This window comes from Anopheles merus, chromosome 2R (genome assembly GCF_017562075.2).
Source record: "Anopheles merus strain MAF chromosome 2R, AmerM5.1, whole genome shotgun sequence".
Classification (NCBI taxonomy): domain Eukaryota; kingdom Metazoa; phylum Arthropoda; class Insecta; order Diptera; family Culicidae; genus Anopheles; species Anopheles merus.
The window spans coordinates 10,792,727-10,806,864 of record NC_054082.1 but is presented as its reverse complement, the minus strand read 5'-3'; the positions used below and the strand labels follow the sequence as shown (position 1 = coordinate 10,806,864).

The 14,138-nt window shown below is 45.0% G+C and overlaps 1 protein-coding gene across 2 annotated transcripts in view; it reads left to right on the top strand.

The window, feature by feature from the left end:
- The first annotated feature begins 7,258 nt into the window (after positions 1–7,258).
- LOC121590717 (sodium/calcium exchanger 3) overlaps positions 7,259–14,138 on the top strand; it is a 116,663-nt gene continuing 109,783 nt past the window's right edge. The window contains exon 1 of one of the 2 annotated variants that reach the window (XM_041910624.1): positions 7,259–7,332. The gene's annotated coding sequence lies outside the window, so the exon portion shown is untranslated. Of the gene's footprint in view, positions 7,566–14,138 lie in introns of both variants that reach the window. The other variant, XM_041910622.1, reaches the window with a different exon arrangement.

Genomic DNA, 14,138 nt, shown 5'->3' with positions numbered 1-14,138 from the left:
GGCCGACAAATTCTTTTTCTATTTATGATTAAAATAACTAGAGAACAGCGCGCGCAAGCAACATAGCAACAATATACGCATGCCACTCATTTAAAGGAAGAAAGCGAAGAATAATAGTACCCGCCACAACACACCCCCAGCGCGTGCGTTACACACCGAGTCACACTTCACACGAGTTAGGCGCGCGCGTGCGAAAATTACACACACAAACAAAACATAAGAAGAACCACACGATGCAAAATGATTGAAATCAATTCGTTGTTAGTTACTGAAGAGAAGTTGAAGCATAAGAAGATGAAGAAAACAAAAAAAAGGTAATAAAGTAAATAATACGCTCGGAACATAATTTAAAAATGAAATAAAAACCCATAGTACTAGAATAAAGAAAAAAAAAAACAACACAAAAACAAACAAAAAGAACTGTCTGCTGATGTTGTATGTATGTATGTATGTGCGTGTGTGTGTAGATGAGAAAAGATTGCGAAATTGTGGATGGAACACGAACACACACAACTGATAAGTCATCATCTTGGTTTGGTATTCGCTGTCGTCGTCTTCGTCGTCATCGTCGTCGTCGTTCTGGTCGATGCAAGGAAGTCCTCTTCACTTAAAACGCACACACACACACACACATACACACCCTCACATACGCTCGGGAACATACTCGATGGTAGATATGTGTTGGAAGGATGCAAACAACTAATGTTCGAGAAGCCGACAGAATTACCCACCCGCGGAACAAATAAGTAAGGAGCAGTAAGGAATAAAGTAAGACAGGCGCCGACTAGGTAGCAGCATAATGTGTTATACGGGCAAGGATGGATGCAGACATTGACATCTTTACGGAGCAAACAGAAAAGAGAAGAAAAAAAATCACAAAATACACACCCACACAAACACACCGGTAGAAGCGAAATAGTCTATGAATAATGATGATCAAGAAGGTGTAGGAATGGACGGAGCAAAGCAAATGCAACAAAACGATTAATGCTAGACAGATAGCGGCGCTAAAACAGTCAAACAAACAAACAAGCAAAAAAAAACAGAAATAATGCTACAAATAGATACAAATAAAAGAAACAGAAAAAAACAGTAACTTTGTTATGTTAATAAGGCGAAAAACACACACATACACACACAAGGAAGTAAACTCACACACATGCAAAGGCAGTGCAGAGAGAGAGAGAGAGAGAGAGAGAGAGAGAGAGAGAGAGAGAGAGAGAGAGAGAGGAAGCGAGAGAGCGAGCGCAGGTTGAGATGATGGCTCCGAGAGAAGATAACGTTAAAAGTAGAGAATTAAATAAACAAACAAAAAACGCGGATCTGTATTAGTTCATTGTTTGCTTCATACGCCATGGTCACAATCGTTTTTATATGTTTTATTTTCTACTTATGTAATGTAATGTGTTTTTCTTTGTGTAACGCGTTCTGAAACATATTTTCCCTTTCTTGTGAACAGTAATTATTCACCATTTCTCGTTTAATTGCCTTCTATATTTTAGCACTCCAGTTGTTAATTTACCAATTGTTTGTTAATTTCTATAACAAATTGGAAATTGTTTGTTAATTTTCTACAACAAACTGGTGGTAAACAAAATATGCAATGTCATCAGGACACCAGGAAAAAGAAACCCCAAACGAAGATTGATCATATTGTATCGTGTTGCAAAATGTCTCCCTAAGAGTTTCATTTTATCATTACATTTTCTTTGCCCCCTTTCTTTTGGTCGCTTGTAAAGCGAGAGAGTAAGTATAACTATGGAGGGAACGTTGAAGTGTTGCTGCAAAAAAAAGAGAAACCAAACAAAGAATTAGTAAATCAATCAGCCTAAGTCTTGTTATGAGTGTTATGAAATTGATTATCAAACGATCAAACGAACGTTAAAACGAGCGCAGAAACAGAGACAGTTAAGAAGCAAAGCGAAGAAATCAAATCAAGACGTGAACGTCAGCAAACATGTTTGACAGAGTGCGTAGTGTGAGGAGTGTATCGCAAATATTATCGCAATAGAGGAGGACTATGATAGAAATGACGGATTCAAACGTCAATGAAAATAAGTCCAATTGAAGAGAAATAACAAGATTTATATCATAAATCCATACACACACGCCAACACACATTAAAGCTCATACACCGACACACACACATCCCTACAAGCAACGCGTCACATAAAACTGCCCGATTGTTGTAAATGAAGAATAAATAATTATATAATAAAGATTCATAACGCGATACTACCACAAACAAAACGGCGAATGGATATATTAATAAAAGAGAATACAAATAAAAGTAACAAAAAACAAACAAACAACCCTTACATTATTGCACTGTGTATGTGTGTGCGTGTGTCACTCGCTCCGGTGGGACAGTAAACACGGAAACACGCGAGCGATTAAATAGTATAGTAAAGGAAAAATAAAATTAAAAAAAACCGGTACCAAATCAACCGAGTGCTCGTAAAAATAAATGAAAAAAAGGTAATTAAGTAATTTAAAAGACGATTAAACAAACGAAACACAGCAAACACTCTATTACACTGCGAAATCGCTCCTGCTTAAGCTCTTAATCAGGTGTCCTGAATAGGAACCGGGTAGTTTGAAAAGAAAAACATGGATGCGACTATGTCGTGAGCAATTATTATAAAAATAAAAACACATTCGATGCAACCATTTTGATGATGATGATGATGAGTCTATATTTTGTTAGATATTAACTTTCCAAACATCTCTTTGTGCGGATTTGTTTGCAAACATCAATCGGAACATTACAAACAGATGCAATTAATAAACACATATTCACTTACACACTTTCATAAACAGCACCCTACCTTAAGTCCAGTAGTGGGACGCACGTGCCCAACGCAGGCCGAGGTTTTGTTACCCGTTGGTTTTCACACAGACACAGCTGTAGACTTAAGGAGAGAAAGAGATGGAGCGAGAAAAGGAGATAGAAGATTGCCAGTCCTATAGCCGCCGCCATTCGCTGCCATTCGCCACTGCTGCCGTAAACCATACTTTCTCTCTATCACAAACACAACGACACGCACAGAGAGACACACACACACACAAGTACACGCCAAACACAGGAACGTGAGGAAAAAAATCCAGAAATCAGCAAATTAAAGGGAAGTAAAACATGTAACGAAGTAAACACGAGACAGAAAATGGAAAACGAAGAAATGTTAAAGTAAAGCATAAGACAAAACAAACTATTATTAGCTAAAATTTGCAGCAAGCTCTTGTACGAAAGTAAGTAACACAAACAAAGAAACAAACAAAGAAAGCAAACATACAAACTCACACATGTTAAAAGATAAAAAAACAACGTTTAATATAAAACCAAAATGGAAGAGTAACACGTAACCAATGAACCACATAAATGACATGAAAGTTAAGTAAAGCGATGACGAAAGAGAGCAAGAAAAGGGGAAAAGATGGATAAAGAGATAGCGGAGATAAGAAGAAGAAGAAGAAGAAGAAGAAGAAGAAAAGGAAAAGGAAAAAGAACTAGAAAGAGAAGCGCAGATTGTGAACAAGTTTAAGAAATAAGAAACGATGAAAGGAAACCAAAAAAAAAACAGAGCCGAAGCCGATCATGTATGCTGATTATGTAGAATGCAGAGTTTAAATTACTAAAACAAGCTAAATTGTAAGAAAATCCAGTTGAACGGTAAAGCCGCAGCCGCCGAATGAAGGTTACTGGGAAACGACGGAATGGTGTTTGTTGCGTTGTGGCCGTGTGACAGCAGCGATCCCGGGGGGAAGTGATCCGATCCGATCCACGAGCATCATGGTGGAACTGGCCAGACGGACTCTGGGCGTGTGGGGAAGGATCAAAGGGCGAATGAGGAGGAGGAGGAGTGTGAGAGCAAGAGAGCATGAAGGAAAGAAAGCGAGACAGTGTATCGGGTGACGGCAGTGAAACGTAGCAGTACGTAGCACCGTGTACGAGGAGGCCGATACCAACTGCGACAAAGAACCATCATATACCGAATGGACTATAGTTTCTGAATGAATAAACGAAAATTAAGAACCTGAAAGATTTGTCAAATAAAACAGAGAAATAGTATTGAAAAAAAAATACAAAACCACAAAGCCGACGATTTTTCTGTGTGTATTGAACGAGCGGGAAAGAAAGAACGAGCTGCGATGATTGTTGAAACTTTTCACATTAAGAGATGTGCAGGTATTACTTCAAAAGAAAGAAAATATATTTTTAATTTAAATGGATCACGAGAAGGATACAAAATGGAAATTAAAAGCACAGAAGGTAAAAAAAACGGAGCAGCGCATCACTCGTTCATTCTGTACGCAAACCGACCAGGAGTAACGCTTACTAGCGCCATCTATTGGTCAGTAGCAGCGATAATAAGGGTGTAGGAATTTCCGAAGGAGGAATTTTCACTCTATAGCTGCTCGTTTTAGCACATTCATTGCAATGCACTTGCATACAAAAAGCAAATCAAAACGCCAAACTGTGTAAAAATACTGAAGTTTTACCAAAAAATCAGAAACATTTTCGATCGATCCACGTCTACGCCACTGCGCCTCCAAGGGTGTGTAACGCTTTACTGTAACGCTTGGTTTGCGTGTGCGTTTTTAGCATTGCATACTAACAGGCGCTTGGGGCAACGAAGAAACCAAACGCTGCTTAGCTGCTGCAGACCATTATTTCTACAATTTCAACAATTGCTTTATAATTATTACAATAACAGTGTCGTACAATTTATTTAGGATCGCACAAAAACAATACTCTTCAAGAAATCAAAAACAGTTTATTCTGGTAAATTCTTAGAAATATTAAAATGCACACATCGTAAATCGATTGGTGCGCCCATCGCTTTGAAAGCGAGTACGAGCTCAACAACCCCTTTGCGCTACTTCCGTCTGCAGACGAGCGCTGCACAATAGCGACGACCCTTCGTCCACTTGTCTTTTGTTGTTAAGAAATATTACAACGCAAAAAAATGTGTATTCATTGCCAAAAATGAAAAGTCTGCCTTATCCCTTTACCAACCATTGACCAAGGACATCTTCACACGGGTTTTGCGAAGGGTCGTGTTGTGGCACCCTACCGAATAATAATAGAATAATAGTGAGAGAAAGAAAGAGAGAGAGAAAGAGAGAGAGAAAGAGAGAGAGAGAGTGAGAGAGAGAGAAGAGTCACTGGCGAAGAGCTGACTCATACGGTTTGATGCTGCGACTCATTCCCCCTTTGTCTAGGTCGCTTGCCACCGTTAGTATTGGTGGCGGCACACACTGAAATATGCTGTGAAAGTGAAAACGCTAGGAACGCTCGAATGTCGCCAACGGATGAGCCGAATTTTACGCATATTTTCCCACTGCCGAGCAGCAGCAGCGGGATCACTTTCTCCCAAACGGAGAGCCTGACGATGTCACAAGAGACACACACGTACACAGACGCACACAATAGCATACATTTATGGGTGGTGTGTGTGAGTGTGTATGTATGTATAGGATTGCTCCGACAGGACATTCGAAACGGTGAATGGCAAATGGTGACAATCGCCCAATCCCTACAGCTTACGCAGACACACAAACGGTACGGTAGCAACCGTACCATCGCGTGCTCCTGTGGGACCACCTTCGTGAAAGAGAGGAGGGAGAGAAGAGTGTTGCCTTTCGCGTGGAAATCGTGCTCGGTTTCGCTAGAGAGTCGCGTGGAAAAGCGTGCGCAAGCAGCAGCCGTTTCCCGAAGGCGCTAGGCGAAGGCTTTCGGTTTCATTTCAACGGTTCAATGCAAAGGAATTTTGGCAAACGGTGCCACACCGAGCTACACAGCCACAGTACGTATTCACACACACACAATGAATGGAGAAAGCGCGCACAGGGGAGAGGAATTCATACAGGTGTGTCGCCGTTTGGCGCGAGACTCGACGGTTTCGATTTTCGGCCACTTGGGCACGTGCTGCGTCTAGGCGGAGAGTGTGGGAGATTAAGGCTTCACTACAACCGCACGAAGCCAAATTTATGCGAAATTGGTTTTAGTTGATGGCTGGGAGTGCTTCGTTCACACATAACTAGTAACGCCCCAAAATGTAACACAGTCATTTCTGTGTGTATTATGTGCAAACTAAAGAAAGAAAGTAAATAACAGATAAGAAGAAAGAACGTAATATATGAATTTAACCAACAAGAACTATTACAGCTGGTACGGAAATAGACAAAGCAAACATTTATTCCACAAAATAGTTCAAGCAAATGTTTTCGGCTAATACCTTCGCACACCCAGCGCCAGCGACGGAAAAGTCAAGACCCGAGCCGCACCAAGCTAAAGGGAGCGACGGGCCGCCAGACGTGCCAGAAAGGAAAATATGCGAAAAAGGGCCTGTGTGAAACCGCATGCCGTCCAACTTCACCCCCGACGGTTGTTGTTTATTGTTTTTGAGCCGACGGAAGAGCGGGAAGAACGACGACGGGTGGGACGACAAAAAAGGACGCTTGAGACGGGCGCGGTACGAGGATGCTCGATACCGTGAATCACTGGGAAGAGCCAACTAGCCAACATTTCGCCACCGTGCGCCAAAGTACGATCCGCGATCGAACCCCCCCCCCTCCCCAAAAAGGAACCGCCTTGCGATGCGAAGAAGGCAGACAAAAAAGCGAAAGAAAACATGGCAAAAGCAATCCAAGCAAAGATTGAGATAAAACAATGTGTGTGCGTGTGTGTGCGTGTGTACGTGAGAGAGCGAGAGCCATGTCGTGGTTCCCCAACCGAAGTAACCTCTCGCAAAATCCCCCAAAACTCACCCCTTTTCTTACAACACAAAGCCGACGACGATGACTTCACGCATCGAAGAGCCCTTGGAGCTCTCTTTCTCTCTCGCTCTCCCACACCAATGCTATCTCTCATGCTTGTACGGTGGTTGTGTTAGTGTTTCGCACGAGCGGATGAACGATAGGCGGACGGTGGGGCCAGCCGCTCCACAGTGTATGGATACACATGCGTATGGGAAACACATGGGTGCCGATGATGCCATGCCGCCACGGAAGACGACCGACGGAGAATCGGGCCCGCTTCGGCACTCCCAACGGCTGCTGCTGGGTTCGGGTTTTGCGAACTTCGGCTTCCGACTCGGGCTTGCCGAGTGTCGGGTGAAGCGAGCGACCGGGGCCGGGCCGTGGCACAGTGGCAATAACAATGGCTAACGGAGGGGCCGCCGTCCTTCCACTACAACAACCCCCCCTCTCGGGTGCCGTATGATGATGGGGGCCCGCGCCGTCAGCGCGCTCGCGGCAGCCGACAGTTTGGTGCTAGTGCTCGAAGCGACCGTGTGTGTGCGACAGTGCGTTTTGGCGTCGTTACCCGCGGTGCGGTTTCTTTCCGTTGTTTTTTCCTCCCCCGATCTATTCTGTGCGTGTCGTGTCGACGACGGCGACCAGTCAGTCTGTGTCCTTCCGCTCTTTCCTTCGTGGCAGCCCCAGCCAGAGGCCAGAGGCTGTTGTACTCGTTGTGGGTTTTTCGTTCCGCTGGGAAGCTGGTGTGCCTGGACCGCAAGTGGCCATTCCAGCCCGACATCCGGCCGCAAGCCCCGTGGAAAGAGGTGCGTCTAGTGGCTGGGTGGGTTGTTAGTGCACCGCTCTTCACCGAACAACCGGAACGTGTTTTGACAAAAACCGCGTGGCACACAAAAACCGCGCTGCCCCGAACTAGCCACAAAATTCTCGAACGCTCCCAATCGCTCCGTCTAATGCCTATCGATCATCTGTATCGACCGTGCGTTACCACCGGTGGACACGCTGTAATAAAACACACGCACACACACATACACCCGTGCTGCACGCTTACATGCAAACAGCACTGCTAACGAGTCTAAGTAGGCCCGCGCTGTCAATCAGATAGTAAACTGTCAAGCGAAAGGGAAGACCCGATACGCGATTGAGACGGGCCATTGATACGGGCTTTGTTTTGTTTTTGATTGTGTGTGCGGAGCACTGTGTCTGTGTGGGGCGGGGGAGATCAAACATGCTTCGGGCGTACACAATCACAGTTCACTTTCACTATCGAATAAGACAAACGTGTGCTGTGTGAATCGTTCGTGTGTGTGTGCGTGTGTGTGTGGTTCCCTCCGTTCTGCTGCAGTTTCGGGCTGCAAGTAACGCTGGCCGTTTACATTTACGATAAGAACGCGCACTGTACGGAAGAGTGCAGAGAACGTTTCCTTTCCAAAAGTTCGCTTATCTAGCTCACCCCCCCCCCCCCGCCTGTCGGGTGAGTTTGTGTGCCTTCTTGGTTCGATTTTTACAGCCTCGCTAGTGCAACCCCTTTCCAGCCGGTGAACTGTAGCGGTGTGCGGTATGTGGGAAAGTGGGGCGGGGGGATGTGTTAAATGCGCCTTTCCGTACGACACGCCAAACGAGATACGTCGCCATGGAAACCCGGGCCAGTAGGCAGGCCGACAGTGAAGCGATCTTGTTTGGCGATCCGCTGTGATGTAAACTGCAATCCATCGATTTCACCTGTGCCGTGTGTGCGTGTGTGTGTGGAAAAGGAGTATCGATACTAGCTGACCCCCCCCCCCCCACCAGCACTTTTATGACACAAATCCTCCAACCCCGCACTCCACCCACCACACTGACATACACCTAGAGGAAGTCGAAAGAAAGTGAAGAAACAGTGCGACAAAGCCCGAGGTTCGCTAATCTCGTTAATGTAATTAGAGGAAGCGCGGGAACGGCGTCCAATATCGAAGGGTATTTGCTAGGCTTTCTGTGTGCGCGCGTGTGTGTGTGTGTGTTCTGTCGAGCAAGTGCAAGAAACGTGACGGACGGGTTTCTTTGGAACATGAGGTGGAACGAGACGAATTGTGGTGCGGTAGTTCCTTTTTTTTTGCTTGCTGGTTTCGTTATTACCTCTGTACAGTGTGTATGTGTGTGTGAAAGCTTTTGCCAGTGACCGTGGGTGTACAAGCGTCTTAGCGAATGTGAAGACAACGAGAATGGAAAACGGTAGTACATGGTTCTTGATAGAAAAAAAAGCCTCTGAAAGTGTGCGAAAAGTGGTTCAATTTTTGCGTAAAGTTGATTGAATTACACAAGTTTTATTTTAATTTTGATGTTTTGAAAAAAATAGAGAAAGGGAGAGAGAGAGATCATTATAGAGAGTCGAACATACAAATATCAAATTGATCACAATATCTGCACAAAGTCAAGCGTGACCAAGACTTTATACATATTTTCCCCAACCAACAAGCACGATCAAGTTGCTGCTCTGTTCTCCGAACGGGTTTTCCGCCCCATCGTGTCTTTCCTCCACTTTCTCATCACCACCATCCCTCCTCGCTCCTTCCCCATCGCACGTATCCAAGGGCCACCAAACACAAAACAATGATGATTGACAGGAAAAGCCCTGCCAGAGTAGTGTTTCCTTTTCCTGGTATCGAGCATTGTCCCGAGCATTGTCAGTTTGTCACCCGTTCCCTTAAGACACTTGTCACAATTAGGGAGACGGATGGCACCACGGAAACCCGGCGGTGGGTTTTGCACTGCTACTACTTGCTAGGGAAACCTTTTGCGAACGGGCTACGCAGTGTCAGCTTCCAACATTGCTATTGGCAGCGTTCGGCGCAGAGCCGTGCAAGAAAGGCCCAGCAATGGGGAGGCGGGGCAAATTCAAAGGTGCAATTTTTCCTTCCCAAAAACAACCGAAAAACTTGTTGGCAACACAGGTGAAGCAGGGGAGGAGAAAGTTTTAACATTTCTTGTAATGCCCATCTGGCAGGCCGAGTGCCGTGTGAAGAAACAAAAGGTTGACATGTTAATTTTAAATCGAGCTTAAACTTTACTAAGAAAAGTCACTCGCAATGGCTCGTTTCACATTCCACTCGAAAGGCACACTCTTCGGCACTCGCCATTAGGGTAGGTAGGTGCATTATTGAGCATCCGGCCGCGGGGGCCGACGAGGAAGCGAATGGACATTTTGCTTTATTTCCTCTGCTCTGATCGATACGTAAATCGTACGACAGCGGGAAGTGTGCTGCTACTAGTAAAATAAATCATATTCTGATAGTTTAGCTCTCTCTCTCTCTCTTTCTCTCTCTCTCTCTCTCTCTCCTCTCTCTCTCTCTCTCTCTCTCTGTGAGGTGATGACTCAATACTCAACAGCAAAGGCGGCTTAAAGTTAAGCCTTCGAGCCGGGTTTACGCTACAAGCGGGGAACAGACCGATGCTACTGCCCACTTTAAGCTTATCATGCTATCCCCCAAACACACACAGAGAGAGAGAGCAAGAAATAGAAGAATGAGCATGGGATTTGATGGCACTCTGGTGTTGGCTGTGCTGGTGTGGGTGGGGCCCGAACAGTTGATTGTAATTAAATCACTTTCCGATGCAACAGGAAAGCATCAGCGGGCAGCGTGCAGGCGTCGAACCGGCAGCGTAGAGATCATCAGACCGGTCGGATGCAGATGCAGATGAGCGGAACAGTATTTATTTGTTTATCCAAGTTGATGCGGGAAAGGTTTTGCTCCGGTGGTGTAGACTTTCGGGACTGGCTGGGCTGATGGTGTTTGCAAATGCGGCTGTGACCATTGCACGATTTGCTTGGCAGATGTAGAGTTCAAATTATCAGAAAGTTGGCTCGCAAGTGTTGATTGGGAGCTGAATTGTTATTAAACAATTTTACACTTTTGATATCTGTAAGCGACAGTGCATTTTGTTATAAGTGTTGCTTAAGATTTTCTGAGAATTAGTTAAACAAGTTTTAGAAAGATTCCACATACTTGTTTTTTGAAGACATCTTTTAATCGTTTCACAGATCCATTATATAGGCTTATTATCTTATCATGATATCTGCCTAATCTTTATAAGCTTTCCTCATGTAACTAACTTTTCAATAAAGTGTTACTCAAACATATTTTTGGATATGTTCTGACATATGAATAAAGCCAATAGGCACATAAAAAACATAAAAGATATGGTTTATGAAATTTCATATCTTTTATTGGTCTAATATCATGCTTAGTTCATTTGGACTACGCATTTATGTATGCCATTCACGTACATTAATTTAAAAAAATATGTAAAAAACATAAAGTTTGAAGTCCGCATTCGGAATCAACCTAATAATCACAATTTGTTCCGAAAACGGAATCATAATTGACTCCAGTGTTGAAATTAGCTCCGAAATGAGAATCAGTTCTTGAATTGAAGAAAGAAACTTCAAAAGCGAAATCAGTCCGGGAATTACCATGAGAATAGATCGTTTACTAGTAAAATTGGATTCTTTGCGTCTATCAATACGTAGTATCATTGGAACCAAACGCCTATTCTTATGGAGATGCTGAAACTGACTCCGATTTCGAAGCCGATTCTGGTTTTGGAGCCAATTCCCGATTCCGGAGGCGATTTCGATTCCGGATCCGTTTGCAATTCCGAAACCGATTTGGATTCCGGAGCCGACTGCTGAGCCAATTCCGGAACCGATTTCGATTCCAAAGCCGATTCTCGATCCGATTCCGATTCCTGAGCCGATTCCTGGAACCAATTCCATAGCCGATTTCGGAATTGATTCCGGAAACTGCTTCCGAATATACTGTTTGGAATCGACTCCATAAAACTACGAAGCTAGCCGGCATCGATTTCGACGAAAATTTGTGTTTTCCCATCACTAGTTCAAATGTCAAATCATTAAAAAAAAGTTCAGGCCATTAAAGTGTGAATTTAGCATAATCTGTTTTTTTAATAGTAGAAATTAATACGTTTTAGCTGATGGAATAACATTCAAAATTAATTAGGCAACGGTTCCGCTGGCCCAAAGCGAAAAAGTCAACCATAAAGCTGTCCGGCGAAGCAAATTTCACACCCACATCAATTTCACTTTTATTGTGCTCGCGAGCTCAAACTTTTCTAATAACATCCGCCGATGGAACCATTTCCCCGTCGACAATCAAATGCACGGCTCTTAAAAGCGCGAACTCCCCCCCTCATCTGCCCCACAAGCTCAGAACAGATGTGATGCAGCAGTGGAAATAAAAACGATTCTTAAGATCCATTTACCCTCCACCGCACTCCCATCAACACTGCCGGCTGTCCCAGGCCAAAGATGAAAGCAACCGAGCCGTCTGGCGCTGTCGCTTCTGCACTGGGAACCTGGAGCCGGGGTTCTTCCCGGCTGAACATGATTTTTTTAAACGAAACCTCACACTCACACACTTAAGCGTCTTGTAATTATTGTACGAACGAGCAGTCACGGCTGCAGGTCGTCTGCGTACACATGTATGTCTTCGCCCTGCGTGGTTGGTGATTGCGGTGTGTGTCCTTAACGATAACGATGAACACGCTGGAACGAAATGAAACAAAAAAACACGAAAAAGCAATACAACCTCACGACCGGCTCTTCCACCGGGAATAACGTCATCATCCAAGGGCCCATTGGCAAGGATGTGTTTGTGGCCGTCCCGGCGTATCTCGAGCCCTTGCCGCAAACGACCAGTTTGGGACGCACCGGGTTCCCCGCGCGCTAAACACCTGAGGAGCGGTTGAGCAAATTTGTGTACCACCAACGCCAACGTTTTATGCTGCATCTCTGGTTACCGTGTGCCTCGGTGCCATCGCTTAAGCAGCCGATGAGGACGAGGATGATGATGATGATGTTGAGGCTGAAGCGTAGATAGATTGTGTAAATAAGGTGTACCGAGCTGGATGGGCACGTTTTGTGGCGGTTTCCTCGCCGCCAGAGCAAACCGCTCTCTTGCCACGCTGATGCAAGAGAGGCCACGCTTGCCACGCTGCAAGTGATACAGCAGCGTTAGTGTCTCCATTAACTGCAAATTTATGGTACATTTATGGTAAAACAGTGTGTGTTTTTTTTTTGCAAAATAAGAAGGAAATGGATCTCTGGAGCCGTTTTTTCGCTTAAAAGGGTGTTTGATGGAGCAAAGGGTTTTATAATTGCAATATTTTAAAGGGAATTATTTTGATACCCGCTCATTACGAGACAATGCAATGTAGATTACCGATCGCCAAATTACCCCCTGCACAGGCGAGCGAATGAAAGTATCGCACAGTCAAGTGTCTAGACTCGTTTTATGACACACACACAAGCACAAGCACAAGCCTTAAAGTCATTTCTTGGTCGCGATGGTAAAGAGAAGCAAGAAGCAACGCCACACGACGACCTGGCTGCCAATGAAAGTGTAACAAGGGCGAATGCCTTCGGTGGCTGAACCTTCTTAGAGGGAAATAAGCCTGCTGGGGCACCGTCTGCACCGAGGCTGCTCCGTGTACGCGGGCCCCTTGCACACGGCCGCTTTGGGCATGCAAGAAGAATCGCACGCAGTCGAAATCGATGGAAGGGACGGCCCCAGTAAATTGCCACTGCAAAGTGGGAAGAGAGCGAACATGGCATCGACAGCTCCAGCTCCCACACGCGCACATACACCGAGGGCCACGTGCACACCATGGGCCACCCTCCCCCACCCCCCCAGGGCTGCAAATGGGTATGGCTTTTCATGGTTGCTTAAATTCATCGTCATCGCTTTTTTTTTTGTTTGTTTACTTTGCGTTGTATTTCTCGATCTCTCGACTCTGTGCCATCGTGGCCGGTCGGTCAGATGTGGTGGAAATATGCACCGCACGGAAAGATGCCATTAGCACGTGTGGTGTGGTTGCAGCACAGGGTCACAACAACAACAACAACAACTACAAAAGTGACCAGTTCAGCTCAGCGCATAAAGCCAAACAAAAGCGAACCGTTTCATTCGCCCTAATTGATGCGTTCGGATGCACCGGTGTAGATGCACCGTTGCTATGGATACACGGTGGAAACAGGTTTTTGTTTTATTTATTCGCTCGCCCTGTTGTGCCGGTGACGTCGTGCATATCTCGCGCGCAATATCGACGATGATCGACGCTGATGGTGCGGCCACTGTGACAACATTGATGCACCGGATAGAAGTGATGGGTTGGTTGGGTGCAGTGGTGTATAGTGGTAGTGGCTCAATTATGGAGAGTAAATGTAGGTATGCGATCTTTTTTTTGTAAGCTGCCGCACGAACCCGCTACAGGGTGGATGGAATAATTTTAACATTGAGTATTCATCTTTTATCTTATAAGCTCGAATGTATGCAATTTTCATCAGGTTTGTTCAATGGTTAAGGTCGCTTTGAAAGTGGAAT